The following is a 6000-nucleotide window of genomic DNA, read 5'->3' on the forward strand; positions in this document are numbered from 1 at the left end:
GGGGAGGAGATGTTGGCCAGCGCTCACAGATCCATGGTTGCGGCCATCGGGGGGTGAGTAATCCCGACGGTCCGCGGCCGTGGATGCTACACAAATATTCTAGGAATGCAACACAAATTAGAGATATCCTTAGAAAAAGCTAACCAATACTAATGAGCGATTCCTTCTTTGGGGGGGGGGGGGGTGACCATGACCACTGAGATGATCTTTAAGAGGGCAAGAGCAATAAAATACATAGTGGTCTTGTCTTATCCAAAGTTAAGAGAAGCTTCTAAGGAGTTAAAAGGAATGGGATTGGTGATAAATAATGGAGTGGACAAAATGGGTGCAAATGTTGTACAGAAAATGCACAAAAGACTATGAATGTCGTACCAATAAAGAACTTTTTAAAATTAAACAATTCTTGAGTTGTGGTAGTGATTTAGTGATTTACATTCTGGAGTGCCCGTGTGGCCTCTTGAAAAAATCTGTAAATAACTATCGCAATTCAAGAAGTTGTGTAAAAGGGAAATGGATTTATAATCTGCAATGTTAGTCCCCAAATGGGTTAAACGAGATGGGTCATTTAAAATATTAAAAGTACAATGATAGGCTAACAGAAAAACTATATATATATATATATATATATATATATATATATATATATACCTGGAAAAGGAAGCAGCAGCACTCAATTCCAGGCAAGAAGTCCTTGAATAAACTGGTGCCAGCAAGCAGTCTCGATCCAAAAAGACCATACAAATATCCCAAAAATAAATCCTGCAGCACTCCAGTAATAAAGATTTAAAAAAAACTGTGATTTATTGAGCCAACATGGCCATGTTGGCTCAATAAACCACAGTTTTTTTTCATCTTTATTACTGGAGTGCTGCAGGATTTATTTTTTGGATATATATATAAATTAAAAAAGAGTGCCTAATATAAGTATAGGTATATGGGTAGGCTATTATAATAAAAATGAGGGGGGTAGATTATATCTAAGTTAGCTATTTATCACACATTTTTGGTAATAGCAAGCAAGATCGCAGTAATATTTACCTTGGTGAGTGGAATGAATGGGTTTGACGTAGCGTCATGTCCGGTAACAGTTATGTGATGCCTACATCCAAGATAGCATTAATATTGAACTTAGATGGAGTGGTTTCTAATTAACGAATTAACGTCATATCCGGTAACACGTGAATTGTATTTATAGCAATAGACTTCAACAGGAGAAATAGACTGGTTTAAAATAAAAATTTCACTATAGGTAAGGAAGGAGGTTGGTCAAAAAGCTATGTGCAATATAGAGAAAAGATAGGGTGGTATCAATTCCTGAGTCACTTCTGGTGATTGGAGAGAGACGTCAGAGAGGACGGGTACATAGCGCGGACATTTAAAAAGTGTCAGTGTTGAAAAGTGGATGATTCCTGATGAAGGGGCATTTTTCTCACTAAAAAATCCTTTTGATGATCCAGTCGATGCTGTTGCTGGGAATGATACCAGGCGATTCACTAACAAGGCCAGCGAGGATTGGAGAGTCTGGAACCTAGCTCTAGCTCTCCACATACATGTCAGTACTACTTATATAAATTTACTTCATTCTTCTCTGTACCAAATCCTAAAAATTCACTCTTCATGAATTTTTCATGTTTTCTTTGTTGCATAATACGGAACCCAATAGTGAGGCATTCCGGAAAGGATCACAGCATATAATTTAGGAGGAGGTGACATGCAGTGGATTTTGTGTGAGTGGTAAAGCTTTACCACTTACAGAGAGTAAGGGCCTGTTCACATCAGCATTGGCTTTCCGTTCAGTGGTTCCGTCGAGTGAACCCCTCAATGGAAAGTCAAACAGAAACCTTAGCTTCCGTTTGCATCACCATTGATATCAATGGTGACGGAAAAATTGCTAATGGTTTCCGTTTGCCACCATTCCGTCAGGTTTCCGTTATTTCGACTGAATCAATAGCGCAGTCGACTACCTCCGACAGAACCCCTGAATGGAAAGTCAATGCTGATGTGAACAGGCCCTAAGTGATAAAATTCCATTATAAAGGTAATTTTAGGATTTTTATCTATCTGGAATTGGGCACTCCTTCTTTTCTGTTTTATTCTTTTTATATATCACTGTAACTCAGTAAGTATCCTACTCATTTAACCTCCGCTCTTGACTCTCGTGACTGTGCAGGGAAGGCAGTGTGGCATCTCCAGCTCCTGAATGTGAGTTTCTCTGGCTCTCTGCTTTATTGTCTCGACACGTGTTTCACTGGGTATTCCTCAGAATATAATAGTATTCCTCTAATTTCCCCCATTTAAATTCTTAGGGCTGATACACACATCAGTTATTTTCTTCAGTGTGCTATCCGTTTACGCATCGAGGCGCAGTACACATGCAAACACCACTTAGCAACGTAGACAAGTAAGTTCTCGTATGATCTGATTCCTATTGACTATCAAACTACCTCTTCTACGCTGTACTCCGCTGTACCATTGAAAGATGCAAAACCATATGTCACATGTTTGGCATTAAATGCATCTCTTACTTACTTTTTTGCAATTGTTACTTTTATTATATTTTTTGGGGATACTATTTTTCTCCTGTACTTACACTAAATTTATATTTTGATTCACACCATTATTAGGGCGGGTTCACACATAGCGGAATTTCACTTAAATTCCGCTGCGGACACTCCGCAGCGTTAATCCGCAGCGGAGCCGTTTCTCCATTGACTTTCACTTTAATTTAGCAGTGTTCGTTTACACGATGCGTACAATTCCGCTGCGGAGCATAGGCTGCGGAGCGGAATTTGGTGTCCGCAGCATGCTCTGTCTGTTGCGGAGCAGTGGCGGACTGGTTGCGGACTCATGGCGGAATTTCTCCATTGACTTCAATGGAGAGTCAAAATTCCGCAATGAAGTCCGCAGATCTTATGTGTGCTGCGGAGCGTATTGTTTTTACTACCATGACATTTCTTCATTCTGACTGGACCTATGTATTTCTAGGTCTACAGCCAGACTGAGGAAGTCAATGGGGCTCCCGTAATGACGGGAGCGTTGCTAGGAGACGTCTGTAAATAGTCACTGTCCAGGGTGCTGAAAGAGTTACGCGATCGGCAGTAACTGTTTCTGCACCCGGGACAGTGACTACCGATCTCAATATACATGTATCTGTAAAAAAAAATATAAGTTCATACTTACCGAGAACTCCCTGCGTCTGTCTACAGTCCGGCCTCCCAGGATGACGTTTCAGTGTAAGTGACGGCTGCAGCCAATCACAGGCCAAGCACAGGCTGCAGCGGTCACATGGACTGGAGCGTCATCCAGGGAGGTCGGGCCGGATGCCGAAAGAGGGACGCGTCACCAAGACAACGGGCGGTAAGTATGAATTTCTTTGACTTTCACTAGGGAAAGTGCTGTCCCTTCTCTCTATCCTGCACTGAATAGGGAGAAGAGAAGCACTTTTCCTGCAGTCCGCAGCGGCCAGTCCGCATCAATTTTCTGCACATTTTGTGCAGATCCGCTGCAGAATCTGCAACGCAGATTCTGTGCGGCATTGATGCGGACAGTTGCGGAGGAATTCCGCCATGTGTGGTCATGCCCTTAAGGTTTTTGACATATTAAGCAATGGTTTCTCAGTTCTGGATGGCTGTTTCTTTTGGATAACCATAATTTGTTGTCAAACAGTAGCATATTAGGATCGTGTTTTGCATCTTCTGAAGTCAGTTTCACTTTCACATCACTTACTGTCAATTGCAATGCTGTACTGTTTGTGTTGATAGTATCTTTGTTACCTACACTCTATTTTATTTTGTTGTGTATTTATGTTGTTTTTAAAGATGCAGAAATAAAATTATTATCTTTTAATACATTCATGAAGACTTTTTTGGTTTCCATGCTCCCATATGGGTCTCTCTTGGTTGGACACTCTCTAATCTTGTCAATATTATAATAGTTTTCTTCTATTTTCGGCCCATTAAAAGTCTTAGGGCTGATGCACACATCAGTTATTTTTTTCAGTGTGCTATCTGTTTATTTAACAGATAGCACACTGACCCATTTATTTCTATGGGGCCATGTACACATCGGGTTTTTTTGCGGATCTGTGTGCCCGATCCGCAAAAATCACAGCAGGTCCTATTCCTGTCAGCTTTTGTGGATCTGTCGCAAACATTCTATTCAATCACCCGTTAAAATAACAGACCGCACATGAAAGCCATCTGTGTGCAGTACGTGTTTTGCGGATCCGTTTTTTTGCGGCTGTATAAAAGGAAATAGATGTGTGCATGAGGTCTAACTTGTTTTTTTTTAGAAAAGAATCATCCATCTTCTGTTTGCCATCTTGATTACAGTTACAGTACAGTCATCAGATCTCCTTCTAGTAACAACCGTGCACCTGTGTACATCACATGACCAAGACGGACTTATCCTCTAGAAGTTAACAAGGGAGCCACACACTCAATGAGAGCAAGCGATCTTGTAAACTATTACTAAGAATAAATATACATGTACTCTTTTTATACATTGAAAATGTCTTATTTGCTGAAACCATAAAACCCCTTTAATGTATTGAACACCTTTTTAATATCAATTCCACGTTTCCACTGAAGGTTAAACTTTGCACATTCTCACCAGGAAGTCACAACATGATTTCCATTAAAATAAGTTTGAATGATTATAAACTATAAGAAACGAAATCACCAGTGAGAAGATGATCAAGCAACAGCAACACATCCTCTATATGGAGCCTAAGTAAGAGGGAGCCAGGAGTACCTCTTAAAGGGAAAAAAACATATCATATGGCATGTCTTGTACTTAGACTACATACCTATTATAGTTACATAGTTACATAGTTACATAGTTAGTACGGCTGAAAAAAGACACATATCCATCAAGTTCAACCAAGGGACGGGAAAAGGGAAGGAAAAATTTCTACACATAGGAGCTAATATTTTTTTGTTCTAGGAAATTATCGAACCCTTTTTTAAAGCCATCTACTGTCCCTGCTGTGACCAGCTCCTGCGGTAGGCTATTCCATAGATTCACAGTTCTCACGGTAAAGAAGGCTTGTCGCCTCTGCAGCTTGAACCTTTTTTCTCCAGACGGAGGGAGTGCCCCCTTGTTTTTTGAGGGGGTTTTACAAGGAACAGGATTTCACCATATTTTTTGTATGTGCCATTAATATATTTATATAAGTTAATCATGTCCCCCCTTAGTCGTCTTTTTTCAAGGCTAAATAGGTTCAATTCTTTCAATCTTTCCTCATAACTTAAATTCACCATGCCCCTAATTAGCTTCGTTGCTCTTCTTTGTATTTTTTCCAACTCCAGGGCATCCTTTCTATGAACTGGAGCCCAGAACTGAACTGCATATTCTAGATGAGGCCTCACTAATGCTTTGTAAAGTGGCAATATTACATCCCTGTCCCGTGAGTCCATGCCTCTTTTAATACACGACAATATCCTGCTGGCCTTTGAAGCAGCTGATTGACACTGCATGCTGTTATTGAGTTTATGATTTACAAGTACACCCAGATCCTTCTCAACAAGTGAATCCGCCAGTGTAGCTCCCCCTAGGACATATGATGCATGCAGGTTGTTGGTACCCAGATGCATAACTTTACATTTATCTACATTAAACTTCATCTGCCAAGTGGACGCCCAAACACTTAGTTTGTTTAAATCTGCCTGCAATTCATGAACATCTTCCATAGACTGAACTATATTACATAGCTTGGTGTCATCTGCAAAAATAGAAATAGTGCTATTAATCCCATCTTCTATATCATTAATAAATAAGTTGAATAATAGTGGTCCCAGCACTGAACCCTGGGGTACACCACTTATTACCGGGGACCATTCAGAGTAGGAATCATTGACCACAACTCTCTGGATACGGTCCTTGAGCCAATTCTCAATCCAATTACAAACTATATTTTCTAAACCTATAGTCCTTAATTTACCCATTAGGCGTCTATGGGGGACAGTGTCAAATGCCTTTGCAAAGTCCAAAAGCACTAAA

The sequence above is a fragment of the Rhinoderma darwinii genome, chromosome 3, assembly GCF_050947455.1.
Source record: "Rhinoderma darwinii isolate aRhiDar2 chromosome 3, aRhiDar2.hap1, whole genome shotgun sequence".
NCBI classification, from domain to species: domain Eukaryota; kingdom Metazoa; phylum Chordata; class Amphibia; order Anura; family Rhinodermatidae; genus Rhinoderma; species Rhinoderma darwinii.